Raw genomic sequence first — 18,298 nt, forward strand, 5'->3', positions numbered from 1 at the left:
TTCCTCTCCCTTGTAGATTTTCTTAAATTTCTCTCTTTTTACTGTTTAGGGTAATCAGAGATATAATGGACAAAGGTTTTAAACTTTTCTAACAATTGGTTTTGAGAAGTCCAAAGTCCTTCAACCTCCTCTCTCGGAGATGTGTGGCGATGAATATTCTGGAGATTATTTTCGGGGGGAATTGGAAAGTACTTATGCAGAACCTTCCCTCATTAGTTAAATGGCTGCATTGGATTCCATGATAGGCTAGGTTGTGCCTTGTTGGTGGGAGGAGCGCCATTGATGGGCTACACAGACTTCGTCCTTCCATTCCTTTCTCTCGATAATTCCAATGCTCTCCAGCCCTGCCTTCCACCTTCCATAAACTTGACCTCATCCAGAAATCTGCTGCCTGTATCCTAACTTACACTAAATCCCATTCACCCATCATTCCTGTGCTCACTGGCCTACATTGGCTCCCAGTCTGGCAATGCATCTCTCCTCCTGTCCTCCTCCACCATTAATGTCTCCAGCGCCACATCTGTCACCCTGAAACCCTCTCTGTGCCCTGGTGTTCAATTTTCTGATGTTTTAAATTGAAGCAATTTTCTTCAGTTCAGCTTCCCTTTATGAGGGACAGCCTGCCTTTAAGAAGGGAAGGCTGGCTGGACCATGTGGTTTCCAAGCAATAAAAACAGAAAGAGCTGGAAAAACTTAACAGGTCTGGCAGCATCTGTGGAGAGAGAAGCAGAGTTAATGTTTCAGGTCAGTGACCCTTCTTCAGAACTTGGTTTCCAATCAATGCTGCCTGGCCCCCCCCCTCCCCACTGCTGAACACAGAGGCATCTGGCAGCGTTAAGATGAAGGAAGCAGCACGGACCCACTCACCCCAATTTTACAATCATTCAGATGAGGAGTATACACCAAATTTGCCTACCTCGATCATGACAGGTATGGGCATGTCACGAATCATGACCCCTGCACCCAAAAACCAGGACACACCACTTTCTAGCTCAAAATCTCCCCATTCTTCGCTCCAGAATAACTCATTTTAAAATGTTGCTTAGTGTAAAGGAGACAGAAATTTAAACCAGGGACTGACATATTAATAGATGTGATGTTTGGCAGTACATCAACTGAAGTAGTTCAGAGGCAGAGTCGATTAGGAAATGAATTACAGCTCCAATGTCTGGATAAATTATGCGAATAAGAGTTGAAAAGCATAAAAAAAGAATGAATTTGCATTTCAATAGCACCTTTCACAGCTTCATGATCTCCCAAAGTGCTTCACAGCCAATGCAGCATGTTTGACACATGGTCACTTTTGTCATTTAGGCAAACACAGCAGCCTATCAGCCGTAACTAAGCTCCTGCAAACCGCAAATTTGATAAATTATCGATTGTTGTTTAAGGGATAGCTATTTGCCAAGAAAGAAGGGAGAATCAAAGAGTTAATCTTGAGAGACTGTAAAGATTATCACCCACCAGGATTTTTAAAAATTCATTCATGGGATGTGGGTGTCACTGGCTAGGCCAGCATTTATTGCCCACCCCTAATTGCCCTTGAGAAGGTGGTGGTGAGCTGCCTTCTTGAACCGCTACAGTCCATGTGGGGTAGGTACACCCACAGTACTGTTAAGAAGGGAGTTCCGGGATTTCGACCCAGCGACAGTGAAGGAATGGCGATATAGTTCCAAGTGAGGATGGTGTGTGGCTTGGAGGGGAACTTGCAGGTGGTGTTGTTCCCATGCAGTTGCTGCCCTTGTCCTTCGAGTTGGTAGAGGTTGCGGGTTTGGAAGGTGCTGCCTCAGGAGCCTTGGTGAGTTGCTGCAATGCATCTTGTAGATGGTACACACTGCTGCCACTGTGTGTCGGTGCTGGAGGGAGTGAATGTTTGTGGATGGTATGCCAATCAAGTGGGCTGCTTTGTCCCGGATGGCGTCGAGCTTCTTGAGTGTTGTTGGAGCTGCACCCATCCAGGCAAGTGGAGAGTATTCCATCACACTGCTGACATGTGCCTTGTAGATGGTGGACAGGCTTTGGGGAGTCAGGAGGTGAGTTACTCGCCTCAGGATTCCCAGCCTCTGACCTGCTCTTGTATTTATAGGGCTACTTCAGTTCAGTTTCTGGTCAATGGTCGCCCCCAGTATGTTGATAGTGGGGAATTCAGCAATGGTAATGCCATTGAATGTCAAGGGGAGATGGTTAGATTCTCTCTTGTTGGAGATGGTCATTGCCTGGCACTTGTGTGGCACAAATGTTACTTGCCACTTGTCAGCCCGACCCTGGATATTGTCCAGGTCTTGCTGCATTTCTACACGGACTGCTTCAGGATGAGGTAAGAGATCATGTGGGAGGGACTCGAGAACAGTTACAGCGTGGCTTTTGAAGGAGACACACAGGCTAGTGTGTTGCGTGTATATAGTTACTATACAATAAAGATTAATGTTTAAACAGTACAGTCTAAGAAAGTCTGTGGCTAGACTCTATACCAAGGTTGGCCAACATATGGCCCGTGGACCAAGATCCAGCCCGCCGAAGGTTTCCATCCAGCCTGTGGATGTGTTTCAGACATGAGAACTTTTCCATTGGCTTCTTCTTCCAGACCGGCTTTTTAAAAAATATTGTGTCAGTTTCACAGCTGACAGGTGCTGCATTTACCCAGTAACAGCGGTTTCCCAATTTGGAAAGATTTGTGGTTTTCCGACCTTTTTTTAAAAGGCTGATTGAAAACCCCAAGTCTGTCCGAAGTTGGGAAACCACTGTTCCCAATGTCAGCATCTGTCAGCTGTGAAACTCAGCGTGATTTTTAAAAAATAACTGACCAACCATAAAGCTGCTGTGCTGAGCATTCCCGTTCCCTGCAACTGTCAGAGAGAGAGAGAGAGGGGGGTAGGGAGGCAGGGAGAGAGCTAGGGAGATGGAGAGGGAGGCAGAGTGAGAAGGGGGGAGGCTTGAGGAAGAGGGGGAGGGAGGCAGAGATTGAGAGGGGGCCACAGGGAGAGAAAGGGGGGCCACAGAGAGTGAGGACAACACAGAGAGGGGAGAAAAAAGACAGAGAGGAGGTGAACAACATAGAGAGGGAGAGAGTCTGAAAGATAGAGACAGAGAGAGTCAGAGAGAAAAAGAGACAGACATAGAGAGGGAGAGAGTGATCAAGATCACGCGTGACAGATGGACATCTATCTGGAATATTCAGCATCACTACAAGAAGTGTGCGGACAAACATTGACTAAATGTGCAAGCAAAAAATGCCAGGTACCTCATTAAATCAATGTCCAGATGATAGTGATGAGAAAGTAAGTCAATAAAATAGTCTTCTCATTTAAAGCTTCTTCACAAAAATGCACTTTTGTTGTTGTTTTGATTAATAATAAGATACATTTTTAATGCCTTTATCTTTTCGATATTGTCTAACTGGCCTCCCCATGTAAGACAAAAATTATAATGAGTCCCCCATGCAAAAGGGTTGGACAACCCTGGTCTATACGGTGGCAGAATAAAGAACCAAATATATAACACTCCTCTACCCTTTTCCAGAGTAGTGACGTTGGATCTATTTATGTCAACCTGAGAGGGCAGACGCGGCCTCTCGGTTTAACATCTTATCTAAAAGCCGGCACCTCCGACGTTGCAGATTTCTGTTTTTACTGTCAGAGGGAGCTTGCTGTAAGCAAATTGACTGCTGTGTTTCCTACAACAGCTAATAGACCCCAAAAAAGTACTTGTTTGGCTATAGAGAACTTTGGGACCTCTTGAGGCTGTAGAAATGTAAGTCTTTACCTTATACGCCTCCTGCACATCGACCCAAATTCCAAAATACAGTGTCAGCTATCCAAAGGAGCTCAGTGATATATTTTCATCAGTAGACAGGGACAGAAATGACTTGCAAGTAAAGTCTGGTGAGCTCTTGCAAACCTTCTAGGGGTTTGAGGACCTATACTGTGAAAATGAAATGAATTCCATACATGTAAGAAGCATCAGGAATAAGGTGAGTGAATTGAAGGCGTGGATGGGCACTTGGGACTACGATGTTGTGGCCATCACTGAAACGTGGATAGGTGAGGGGGAGGAATGGTTCTTGGAGGTACCTGGTTATAGATGTTTTCATAAGATTAGGAATGGTGGTAAAAGAGGTGGGGGGGTGGCATTGTTAGTTAGAAATAGTGTAACAACTGCTGAAAGAATTTTCGAGGAGGATCTGCCGACTGAGGCACTGTGGGTTGAGGTCAGGAACAGGAAAGGAGCAGTCACCTTGATGGGAGTTTTCTATCGGCCCCCCAATAGCAGCAGGGAGGTGGAAGAGCAGATTGGGAAACAGATTTTGGAAAGGAGCAGAAGTCACAGGGTAGTAATTATGGGGGATTTCAACTTCCCAAATATTGATTGGCAACTCTTTAGATCGAATAGTTTGGATGGGGTAGTGTTTGTGCAGTATGTCCAGGAAGCTTTTCTGACTCAGTATGTAGACTGCCCGACCAGAGGGGAGGCAATATTGGATTTGGTACTAGGTAATGAACCAGGGCAAGTGATAGAGCTGTTGGTGGGCGAGCACTTTGGAGATAGTGATCACAATTCTGTAGCATTCACTGTGGTAATGGAGAGGGATAGGTATGTGCAACAGGGCAAGGTTTACAATTGGGGGAAGGGTAGATATGATGCTGTCAGGCAGGAACTGAGGAGCATAAGTTGGGAGCATATGCTGGCAGGGAAGGGCACGGTCGAAATGTGGAACTTTTTCAAGGAGCAGATAGTAGGGGCCATTGATAAGCATGTCCCTGTCAGACAGGGAAGGGATGGTCATGTGAGGGAACCGTGGTTGACAAGAGAGGTTGAGAGTCTTGTTAGGAAGAAGAAGGATGCGTATATAAGGTTGAGGAAAAAGGGCACAGGCATAGCTCTGGAGGGATACAAGATGGCCAGGAAGGATCTGAAGAAAGGGATTAGGAGAGCTAAGAGAGGGCATGAAAAATGCTTGGCGGGTAGGATAAAAGAAAACCCCAAGGCCTTTTACGCGTATGTCAGAAATATGAGGATGACTAGGGGGACCGTAGGTCCGGTCAAGGACAATAGCGGGAGACTGTGTGTTGAGCCGGAAGAGATAAGTGAGGTTTTGAATGAGTACTTCTCTTCGGTATTTACGAATGAGAAGGGGTGTATTACTGAAGAGGACGGTGTGAAACAGACTGGTAAGCTCGAGGAAGTGCTCGTTAGGAGGGAAGATGTGTTGGGGTTTTTGAATAACTTGAAGATAGACAAGTCTCCCGGGCCTGACGGGGTATATCCAAGGATGTTATGGGAAGCAAGGGATGAAATTGCAGAGCCGCTGGCAATGATCTTTTCATCTTCTCTGTTGACGGGGGTGGTACCAGGTGATTGGAGGGTGGCAAATGTTGTGCCCCTGTTCAAGAAAGGGAATAGGAACAACCCTGGGAATTACAGGCCAGTTAGTCTTACTTCGGTGGTAGGCAAGTTGATGGAAAAGGTGCTGAGGGATAGGATTTCTGAGCATCTGGAAAGACACTGCTTGATTCGGGACAGTCAGCACGGTTTTGTGAGGGGTAGGTCTTGCCTCACAAGCCTGATTGAATTCTTTGAGCAGGTGACCAAGCAAGTGGATGAGGGTAAACCAGTGGATGTGGTGTACATGGATTTTAGTAAGGCATTTGATAAGGTCCCCCATGGTAGACTTATGGAGAAAGTCAGGAGGCATGGGATAGTGGGGAATGTGGCCAGTTGGATTAAGAATTGGCTAACTGATAGAAGGCAGAGAGTGGTCTTAGATGGTAAATACTCAGCCTGGAGCCCAGTTACCAGTGGCGTGCCACAGGGATCAGTTCTGGGTCCTCTCCTGTTTGTGATTTTTATTAACGACTTGGATGAGGAAGTCGAAGGGTGGGTCAGTAAATTTGCAGATGATACAAAGGTTGGTGGAGTTGTGGATACCGAGGAGGGCTATTGTCGTCTGCAAAGGGACTTGGATAGGTTGCAGTGCTGGGCTGAAAAGTGGCAGATGGAGTTTAACCCTGAAAAGTGTGAGGTCGTCCATTTTGGAAGGACAAACACGAATGCAAAATACTGGGTTAACGGTAGGGTTCTTGGGCATGTGGAGGAGCAGAGAGACCTTGGGGTCTATGTGCATAGATCGTTGAAAGTTGCAACTCAAGTGGATAGGGCTGTGAAGAAGGCATATGGGGTGTTAGCGTTCATTAGCAGAGGGATTGAATTTAAGAGCCGTGAGGTGATGATGCAGCTGTACAGGACCTTGGTAAGGCCTCATTTGGAGTACTGTGTGCAGTTCTGGTCGCCTCATTTTAGGAAGGATGTGGAAGCCTTGGAGAGGGTGCAGAGGAGATTTACCAGGATGTTGCCTGGAATGGAGAATAAGTCTTACGAGGAAAGGCTGAACATTCTAGGCCTCTTCTCATTAGAACGGAGAAGGATGAGGGGTGACATGATAGAGGTTTATAAGATGATCAGGGGAATAGATAGGGTAGACAGTCAGAAACTTTTTCCCCGGGTGGAGCAAAGCGTTACAAGGGGTCATAAATTTAAAGTGAAGGGTGGGAGATATAAGGGGGATGTCAGGGGAAGGTTCTTTACCCAGAGAGTGGTCGGGGCATGGAATGCCTTGCCTGGGGAAGTTGTTGAGTCAGAAACTTTAGGGACTTTCAAACGGCTTTTAGATAGGTATATGGATAAAGGAGAATGATGGGGTATAGATTAAATTGTCCTTGACAGAGGACAAAGGATCGGCACAACATCGTGGGCCGAAGGGCCTGTTCTGTGCTGTATTTTTCTATGTTCTATGTTCTATGTAGTAGCAGACGATGAACCTATCTTTCAAGAACAGACAGTATAATCTTTTACTGGATTCAAATATGCATTTTCCAACATGTCCACGTTTACAGATGGTCACACTCAGCTGATCCACGTCCCTCCACATCATTCAGGAATGATCTCCTGCACGTTTGTTGATTGGTCCTGTAGCATTTCCTCCAGCCCAACAGAAGAAAGTGAAACACATGGTATAAAGCGTATCCCTTCTTTAACAGCTTAAAGATGGATTCAAACAGTCAATATTTGAAGGCAATGATTTCTGATTATAAGCCTACTTTAGTAAAATAAATGTCATACAGCTTATTACGATTGTCTCAGCAAAGTCTAAGTTAAATATCCTATTTAAGCACAATTTCAGTAATTTTTGTACAGCACTTCAATCCATCATAGATCAATCTGGCCTTTAATTTCATTACTTCCTTCATTTATTGGCTCTATTTTCTCAGAATATTACTCTGGTTATTGGTCCTCAGAACTTTACTCTCTTTTTTAGTTATTCGTTCTTGCGATGTGGGTGTCACTGGCAAGGCTGGCACTTATTGCCCATCTCTAGTTGCCCTTGAGAACCTGGTGGTGAGCCGTTTTCTTGAGCCACTGCGTGTGGGGAAGGTACTCCCACAGTGCTGTTAGGTTGGGAGTTCCAGGATTTTGATGAAGGAACAGCTGATATATCTCCAAGTCGGGATGGTGTGAGGGAAGCTTGGAGGTGGTTCCCATGTGCCTGCTGCCTTGTCCTTCAGGGCAATGGAGGTTGCAGTTTCATCCTAAGCTTCAGTCTACACATCCTTCCTGCGTCGTGCATCCGAATTGAAATCAAGACCTAATCCTGCTCTAACAGGTTCTATCCTAGAAACCTTAAAACTGTGAAACCCCTTCCAAATTATAGACATTGAAATCCTAAACCTGGTGTCAACTAATTACTACTTCTTGACTGATCTTACCTCCTCTTCTACTTCATTAGTATCCAGCAGTTAGATGATCATAATGAATGGCGGAGCAGGCTCGAAGGGCCGAATGGACTACTCCTGCTCCTATTTTCTATGTATGTTTCTATGTAAGTTTCTAGCAGCTTGGGCCTTTACTGCGGTAAGAAAGATTTGCGTTTATATAGTGCGATTTAGATCAGAAAGCAAGAGAAATCCCTTCACACACAGAGAGTTGTGAGGCTGTGGAATTTACTGCCGGGGTTAGTGGCTGAGGCAAAAGCTCTATCAATATTCGTGATTAGGTTGGATAGATGGATGAAGGAAATAGGGAGGAAGAGATATGGAAACAGGGTGGATAGATGAGATTAGAACTATTTGTTCACATTGCTAGGACTGAATGGCTTATTTCCGTGCTGGAACCTCCGTGCTTCTCCACGCAGGGGAATTCTGCCAGTGTCTTAGCCGAAATCATACCTCGACGGTGGTGTTGGTGGGATCTTTCTGTGCACAAATCGGCTGCCATATTTGCCTACAAGACAACCGTGACTGCACTTCAAAAACAATTCATTTGCTGTGAAGCACATTGCGACCTCCTGAGGATGTGAGAGGTGCTATACAAATGCAAGTTCTTTCTGGGATCGCCACATTTGGGTGTCCAATTTAGGGAATGTTTCATTCCCCAGAATTAATTCTCTCACCTGGATTAACATAACATTCACTCAAAAAGAATAAAGGAGGGAAAAAGGGAGATTACGTGCCCTCCGCTGAAAACAAACTGCATGATATCTGACTGCAAATGGGAAGCAATGTGATTAGTGAAAAGTTCAATGCTGCAGCAGGCTGGAAGTTATCTCATTTAGCAACTGCATGTTCCAATACTTCTCTAAAATACAAATCAGGTTTTAAATAATTCCGCTTTCAAAAGATTGTTCTTAAAAATGCTGATCTGCTAGTCTGTTTCTCTTTAGAATTTCCCCTCTGCAAACAGGCAATTAATTATACTGGAGATAAGGACAGTACACTGAAAGGATTAATCAGCTCAGAGGGAATACCGTGTCCAGTCACTGCCTGACGATAGGAAGAAATGCACCAGAGAGCTGCCTGTTTGTCTGCTCAGTGTTCATTGTAAAAATTCGGTTTAAGCCCCAGCACAGCACATGTCAGTTCCTGTTACGTTGTTCTCCCTGAGTGTGAAGAACAGGATGAGGTGTAATTCAGACCTGTTTGAACATTAAGTCAATCTGAAGATAGGATGATTTCAAAGATGGGGTTTGATATACAAATGGCAAAATACTGCAGATGCTGGAAATCTGAAATAAAAACAGAAAGTGCTGCAAATACGCAGCAGGTCTGGCAGCATCTGTGGAGAGAGAAGCAGAGTTAACGTTTCAGGTCAGTGACCCTTCATCAGAATTGGCGTAAGTTTTTAAGCTGAGTTTTTCCAGAATTTTCTGTTTTTATTATAGTGATCTTCTATGTTCAGTGGTTAACACCCTTAGCCAGCATTTCCCTCAGCTCTGTAATATTTAGAGAAAAAACTTGGATTGATATATGGGCAAAGCAAGATCCCACAAGCAGCAATGAGATAACTGACCGGCTCATGGCCTTGTTGTTTGAGGGATAAATTTTGGTCAGGGGCACCAGACGATCTCTTTGAACGAATTCTATGGGATCTTTCAGATCCAGAACCACAACAAATTGCATTTATATAGCACCTTTAACATAGTAAAACATCCCAATGTGCTTCACAGGAATGTCATCAAAATTTAACACCAAGCCACACAAATGGATATTAGGACAGGTGACCAAGAGTCTGATCAAAGAGGTAGGTCTAATGTTTAAGGAGTGTCTGAAAGGATGAGAGAGGTAGAGAAATGGGGAGGATAAAGGAGGGAATTCCAGAGCTCAGCATCCCAGAAGCTGAAGACAGAGTCGCTACTCAGCTGATTAAAAACCATTCTGTTTAAAAGGCATAGAATCATAGAGTGGTTACCACATAGAAGGAGGCCATTCAGCCTGTCATGTCCATACCGGCTCCCTTTAAGAGCAACCCAGCTAGTCCCACTCCCCTGCCCTAATCGGTGTCCTCTGCTTCTGGACCCTACCGCCAATGGGAACAGTTTCTCCTTATCTACTCTGTCCAAACCCCTCATAATTTTGAACAATTCTATCAAATCTCCTCTCAATCTTCCTTTCTCTAAGAAGAACAATTCCAGCTTTTTTTAAAAATTCATTCATGGGATGTGGGCGTCGCTGGCCAGGCCAGCATTTATTGCCCATCCCTAATTGCCCTTGAGAAGGTGGTGGTGAGCTGCCTTCTTGAACCGCTGCAGTCCATGCGGGGTGGGTACACCCACAGTGCTGTTAGGAAGGGAGTTCCAGGATTTTGACCCAGCGACAGTGAAGGAACGGCGATATCCAATCTATCCACATATCTGAAGTCCCCCATCCCTGAAATCATTCTCCTAAATCTTTTTTCCACTGTCTCTAAAGCCTTCACATCCTTACTCATGTGGAGTCCGGAATTGGACTCAATACTCCAGTTGACACCGAACCAGCGTTTTATAAAGGTTCACCGTAACTTCCTTGCTTTTGTACTCTATGTCTCTATTGATAAAGCCCAAGATCCTACTTGCCTTATTAACCACTTTCTCAACCTGCCCTGCCACCTTCAACGATTTGTGCACATATACCCCCAGGCCCCTCTGCTCCTACACCCCCTTTAGAATTATATATTTTGTTTTATATTGCCTGTCCTCGTTCTTCATATCAAAATGTATCACTTCACACTTCTCAGCATTAAATTTCATCTGCTGCATGTTTGCCCATTCCACCAGCCTATCTATGTCCTCGCTGAATATCACTATCCCCTTCACAGTGCACAATACTTTCAAGTTTTGTGTCATTGGCAAATTTTGAAATTATGCCCTGCGCACCCAAGTCTAGGTCATTAATATATATCAGGAAAAGCAGGGGTCCTAATACCGACGCCTGGGGAAACCCACCGTATAGCCTTCCTCCAGTCTGAAAAACAACTGTTCACCACTGCTCTCTGTTTCCTGTCACTCAGCCAACTTTATATCCATGATGCCACTGTCCCTTTTATTCCATGGGCTTCAACTTTGCTGACAAGCCTGATATTATATTTAAAAAGGAACCTTTTTGGATGAAGCACAGTTGAGAACTCCATCACTTAGGGTTGGATTTTACCAGCTGTCTGAGGACCAGCTGGGAGGTTTTGCATGCTGTAAAATGGCGAGGCAAGGTTGGGTGGAGTGCCCGCCTTCCCGCCCAGAGGCCAACTGAGTCACTCAAGTGGCCAGTTAAGGGCCTCTTCCTACTACCACTGGAATTTTACCAGCAGTAGGAAGGCCCTCCTATTTGGGCACTCTTTGGCCCACGGAGGGAGCCCCCCAGCAGCAATGGCCACCTTCACAGCAACCGTTCCCCCTGCCCTCACTAAACCCCTACCCACCGCCACGCTCACCAGGGCCTAGCACCCCCAGACGTCACTATCCTGTTTGGGAGGGTGGCCTGCTCCCATGACGTTCTCTCTTCTAGGCACAGTCACAGCAGTGGCCAGCGCTCCCAGTGATGCTGCTGAGCTGCCAGCCCTCTGATTGGCCGCAGCTCCCGGGGGGTGGATGCCCATCCTTTAAAGGGACGGGAGCCCTGATGGCAATAAAATGTGGCAAACAGTCAAGGCGGGGTTGTCCCTGGCCTTTGGGCCTGTCGTCGTGGTCCTTGCCATGCCAACCAAATCCTGGCCTTACTGTGTAACAGCCCGAATATGGTATTTCAAGTAGGATTGGATTCTAATGGGTTAGATAAAGCAAAAAGGCAGGTTCACTAACTGTAATTTGCTGATGTTTGTTTAAATGACGTGTGTTTAAATAATCGACAGACAAGGCAGTCCTGCAGATGGACGGGCAACTTATAGCAAGCACAAAAACAAAGGACAGACATGAAAACTGGGTAGAGAATTAGAGTGAAGCTTAAAGTTTATGTGCAGATTCAGCATCTTTCTTGACATCTTCATTTCCACTCTAAACTATTGGATATGAATCATTTAGAGCCACTAGTCCTGCCCGTGTGATAAGGCCACAGCTGGAGTACTGTGTGTAATTCTGGTCGCCACATTATAGGAAGGATGTGATTGCATTGGAAGGGGTGCAGAGGCGATTCACCAGGATGTTGCCTGGGATGGAACATTTAAGCTATGAAGAGAGGTTGGATAGGCTTCGGTTGTTTTCGCTGGAGCAGAGAAGACTGAGGGGTGACCTGATCGAGGTGTACAAGATTATGAGGGGCATAGACAGGGTGGATAGGGAGCAGCTGTTCCCCTTAGTTGAAGGGTCAGTTACGAGGGGTCACAAGTTTAAGGTGAGGGGCGGGAGGTTTAAGGGGGATTTGAGGACGAACTTTTTTACCCAGAGGGTGGTGATGGTCTGGAATGCCCTGCCTAGGAGGGTGGTAGAGGCAGGTTGTCTCACATCCTTTAAAACATACCTGGATGAGCACTTGGCACGTCATAACATTCAAGAGTTCCGAAGAAGGGTCACTGACCCGAAACGTTAACTCTGCTTCTCTTTCCACAGATGCTGCCAGACCTGCTGAGTGATTCCAGCATTTCTTGTTTTTGTTTCAGATTTCCAGCATCCGCAGTATTTTGCTTTTATTATAACATTCAAGGCTATGGGCCAAGTGCTGGCAAATGGGATTAGGTAGACAGGTCAGGTGTTTTAATGCATGGGTGCAGACTCGATGGGCTGAAGGGCCTCTTCTGCACTGTATTATTCTGTGATTCTGTTACACGGTACCTAATTGAAGGTTTGCAACAATCCTTCCAGAAAACACACAGAGTTTTCAGAACAAACACATCCTTTATTTACGGTAACACCCCATTAACCTGACGTCTGCTTATTTTGTTTGTTTTTCATTTAAAAAATATATCCTTTGTGTGCGGCAAGCTGTCAGCAGTGTGAAATGGAAAGCGTTCAACTTCAATGTGAATATTAATAGCGGTGTTCAAAATCAGGAAGGGTTTTGAGAGAGTGAAAGAGGAGAAACTGTTTTGACTGGCACAAGGGGCTGGAAGGACTCATATCCCATCCTTTACATGATGAGGCCACTAAGATCAGAGCCAGGCTGCTTCCTGCCATCGTTGAATGACAGGAATGGGAATTAATATTGTAATATTTTGGGGAGGATTTTATAAGAGCTTTGCCCTAGTTTACCCTAGGCAATTGATGTTGTTCTTTAACAAGGATGGTGATCAGTTATGTGGAGTGACTAGAGAAGTTGGGGTTGTTCTTCTTAAGGGACAGAACGTTAAGGGAAAATTTAACAGAGGTGTTCAAAATTATGCAGATTAATGGAAACTGTTTGCACTGGCAGGAGGGTCAGTAACCAGAGGACACAGAGTTCAAAAGTAATTAGCAAAGAACCAGAGTGGAAATGGGGAGAAATAAATTACACAGCGAGTTGTTGTGATCTGGAACGTGCTGCCTGAAAGGGCGTTGGAGGCAGATTCAATAGTAACTTTCAACAGGGATTTGGATAAATACTTGAAGGGGGAAGAATTTGCAGAGCATGAGGAAAGAACAAGGTAAACGGAATTAATTGGATAGGACAAAGAGCTGACAAATGCATAATGGGCCAAATGGCCTCCTTCTGTGTTGTAAATCCAATGATTTAGGCACACCCCAACCCCCACACCTTCACCCCCTCCATTGTCAGGATGCAACCCTCCCAGGTCAGGTATAGCTTGTAGAGTGAAGTGTACTCCCACTCCCCATAGATAGGTTGTTGCATACAGCGTGTAAGGGAAATCATCATCGCGCCCCAGTCCAATCTAAGACTAGTGCGACACTTTCCCCATTCCTAACACTATCTGCATATTGAAGGTTGGTGAGTCATGGGGAATCAGCTGACGGATCATGTGTTCAGCTGCTTTTCCCACCTTCCCTTTGACCACCACAGCCAACCTCACCCCAAGGTCCTCTCTGGAGGTGATGTCACACATTTAGTACAGTCTGGGTTAGATCTGATTGATACGTTATAAGCCCCAGTTTTAACTCTGGTTAAAAGCTGTGCATGCTGGGGGTCAAATGAAGCCTTCAAGACAGAGATAGATAGACTTTTGTTAGGTAAGAGTTAGGTAAAAATATGGAGCTAAGGCGACTAAATGGAGTTGAGGTGTAGGTCATTCATGATCTGATTGAACAGTGGAACACACAAGAGCTGTAATACAAAGTACAGACTGTAGGTCTTCTATCTTTGGTCTCCTTATCTCGAGAGACAATGGGTAAGCGCCTGGAGGTGGTCAGTGGTTTGTGAAGCAGCACCTGGAGTGGCTATAAAGGCCAATTCTAGAGTGACAGGCTCTTCCACAGGTGCTGCAGAGAAATTTGTTTGTTGGGGCTGTTGCACAGTTGGCTCTCCCCTTGCGCCTCTGTCTTTTTTCCTGCCAACTGCTAAGTCTCTTCGACTCGCCACATTTTAGCCCCGTCTTTATGGCTGCCCGCCAGCTCTGGCGAACGCTGGCAACTGACTCCCACAACTTGTGATCAATGTCACAGGATTTCATGTCGAGTTTGCAGACGTCTTTAAAGCAGAGACATGGACGGCCGGTGGGTCTGATACCAGTGGCGAGCTCGCTGTACAATGTGTCTTTGGGGATCCTGCCATCTTCCATGCGGCTCACATGGCCAAGCCATCTCAAGCGCCGCTGACTCCGTAGTGTGTACAAGCTGGGGATGTTGGCCGCCTCGAGGACTTCTGTGTTGGAGATACGGTCCTGCCACCTGATGCCAAGTATTCTCCGGAGGTCTTACGGTACAACCAATTCAGGAGCAGTGCAGTGTAGATTCACTAATGCCCATTAGGGAAGGAAATCTGCTGTCCTTACCCGGTCTGGCCTATATGTGACTCCAGACCCACAGCGATGTAGTTAACTCTTAAATGCCCTCTGAAATGACCTAGCAAGCCATTCAGTTGTATCAAACCGCGAGAGAAAAGTCTAAAAGGAACAAAACCGAAAGGACCACCCGGCATCGACCTAGGCACCGGAAACAACAACGGCAAACCCAGCCCTGTCGACCCTGCAAAGTCCTCCTTACTAACATCTGGGGGCTTGTGCTAAAATTGGGAGAGCTGTCCCACAGACTAGTCAAGCAGCAGCCTGACATAGTCATACTCACGGAATCATACCTTACAGACAATGTCCCAGACACTGCAATCACTATCCCTGGCTATGTCCTGTCCCATCAGCAGGACGGACCCACCGGAGGTGGTGCATAGCGGTATACAGTCGGGAGGGAGTTGCCCTGGGAGTCCTCACATTTACTCCGGACCCCATGAAGTCTCAAGGCATCAGGTCAAACATGGGCAAGGAAACCTCCTGCTGATTACCACCTACTGCCCCCGCCTCAGGTGATGAATCAGTATTCCTCCATGTTGAACACCACTTGGAAGAGGCACTGAGGGTGGCAAGGGCACAAAATGTACTCTGAGTGAGGGGCTTCAATGCCCACTACTGACCAAGCTGGTCGATTCCTAAAGGACATAGCTGCTAGACTGGGTATGTGGCAGGTGATGAGGGAACTACCAAGAGAGATAAACATGCTTGTCCTCGTTCTCACCAATCTGCCTGCTGCAGATGCATCTGTCTATGGCAATATTGGTAGGAATGATCACCACACAGACCTGGTGGAGACAAAGTCGTGTCTCCACATTGATGATACCCTCCATCGTGTTGTGTGGCACTACCACTGTGCTAAATGGGATAGATTTCGAACAAATCTAGCAATGCAAAACTGGGCATCCATGAGGCGCTGTGGGCCATCAGCAGCAGAATTGTACTCAACCACAATCTGTAACCTCATGGCCTGGCATATCCCCCACTCTACCATTACCATCAAGCTGGGGGATCAACCCTGATTCGATGAAGAATGCAGGAGGGCATGCCAGGAGCAGCACCAGGCATACCTCAAAATGAGATGTCAGCCTGGTGAAGCTACAACACATGCCAAACACGGAAACAGCTTGCGATAGATAGAACTAAGCGATCCCACAACCAACAGATCAGTTCTAAGCTACGCAGTACTGCCACATCCAGTCATGAATGTTAGTGGACAATTAAACAACTAACCAGGGGAGGAGGCTCCACAAATATCCCCAACGATGGGGGAGCCCAGCACATCAGTGCAAAAAACAAGGCTGAAGCATTCGCAACCATCTTCAGCCAGAAGTGCTGAGTGGATGATTCATCTCGGCCTCCTCCTGAGGTCCCCAGCATCACAGATGCCAGTCTTCAGCCAGTTCGTTTCACTCCACGTGATATCAAGAAAGGACTGAAGGCACTGGATACTGTGAAGGCTATGGGCCCTGACAACATTACAGCAATAGTACTGAAGACTTGTGATCCCGAACTGGCTGCGCCCCTAGCCAAGCTGTTCCAGTACAGCTACAAAACTGGCATCTACATGAAAATTGCCTAGTTATGTCCGGTACACAAAAAGCAGGACAAATCCAACCCAGCCAATTACCACCCTATCAATCTACCCTCAATCATCAGCAAAGTGATGGAAGGTGTCATCAACAGTGCTATCAAGTGACACCTACTCAGCAATAACCTGCTCAGTTTGGGTTCCCCAGGGCCACTCTGCTTCTGACATCAATACAGCCTTAGTCCAAACATGGACAAAAGAGCTGAACTTAAGAGGTGAGATGCAAGAACACAAGAACAGATGAGAGTTACTGCCCTTGACATAAAAGCAGCATTTGACAGTCTAGCAGCAAGGAGCCCTAGCAAAACTGGAGTGAATGAGAATAAGGGGAAAACTATCCACTGGTTGGAGTCATAACTAGCACAAAGGAAGACGGTTGTGGTTGTTGGAGGTCAATCATCTCAGTCCCAGGACATCACTGCATGAGTTCCTCAGGGTAGTGTCCTAGGTCCAACCATTTTCAGCTGCTTCATCAATGACCTTCCCTCCATCATATGGTCAGAAGTGGAGATGGTCACTGATGATTGCACAATGTTCAGCACCATTCACGACTCCTCAGATACTGAAGCAGCCCGTGTCCAGTTGCAGCAAGACATGGACAACATTCAGGGTTGGGCTGATAAGTGGCAAGTAACATTCACACCACACAAGTGCCAGGCAATGACCATCTCCAACAAGAGAGAGAGCAACCATCTCCCCTTGACATTCAACGGCATTACCATTGCTGAATCCCCCACTATCAATATCCTGGGGGTTTCCATTGACCAGAAACTAAACTGGAGCAGCCACATGAGTGTTGTGGCTACAAGAGCAGGTCAGAGGCTGGGAATTCTGCAGTGAGCAACTCACCTCCTGACTCCCCAAAGCCAGACCACCATCTACAAGGCACAAGTCAGGAGTGTGATGGAATACTCTCCACTTGCCTGGATGGGTGCAGCTACATCAACATTCAAGAAGCTCGACACCATCCAGGACAAAGCAGCCCGCTTGATTGGCACACCATCTAGCACCTTCAACAGTCAAACCCACCACCACTGACGCACAGTGGCAGCAGTGTGTATCATCTACAAGATGCACTGCAGCAACGCACCAAGGCTCCTTTGACAGCACCTCCTAAACCAGCGACCTCTACCACCTAAAATGACAAAGGCAGCAAATACATGGGAACACCACCACCTGCAAATTCCCCTCCAAGTCACACACCATCCTGACTTGGAACTATAATCGCCATTCCTTCACTGTCGCTGGGTCAAAATCATGGAACTCCCTTCTTAACAGCACTGTGGGTGTACCTACCTCACATGGACTGCAGCGGTTCAAGAAGGCAGCTCACCACCACCTTCTCAAGGGCAATTATGGATGGGCAATAAATGCTGGCCTAGCCAGCGACACCCACATCCCATGAAAGAATTTTTCTAAATTCATAGATTCATAGAATGATACAGTATAGAAGGAGGCCATTCAGCCCTTCGTGCCTGTGCTGACATTTTGGTTGTACGATTTATTTGTACACCTGCTTTTTCCCCATAGAAGTCGAAATCTTGTTCCCTTTAAGTAGTTATCTAATTTCCTTTTGAAAGTTAATATTGAATCTGTTTCCATCGTCCTTTCAGGCAGCGCATTCCAGATCACAACAACTCACTAGTAAATAAATGTTTCCTCATGTTGTCTGAATGAATTATTGCTTTTGCCAGCAATTCTCATTCAGCAATGCCATGGCAGGAACCAGCTCCAGTGAACTGGACATTGAAGAACACAGCACTGAACCAGGAGAAAGATGCCCTTGATCAGTCGAAGCCATGACCCTGAAGCTCTGAAATAACGGACTACAAATTCTCAGCGATCAAAACGCAGTCACACAGAGTACAAAAAGATATATCTTACCTCGCAGTGACATAAACTGACCTTGACAAAATCCTAGCTCTAGATTCCGGTCCTGACAGCTCCATCCTAACTTATTGGCACAAGATGAATGAGCATCCGAAGCAGCCACAGTTTCTGACACTCAGACCTTCCTCAAATTGACAGATTAGTGTGAACTCG

The sequence above is a fragment of the Heterodontus francisci genome, chromosome 43 (assembly GCF_036365525.1).
Source record: "Heterodontus francisci isolate sHetFra1 chromosome 43, sHetFra1.hap1, whole genome shotgun sequence".
NCBI lineage: Eukaryota > Metazoa > Chordata > Chondrichthyes > Heterodontiformes > Heterodontidae > Heterodontus > Heterodontus francisci.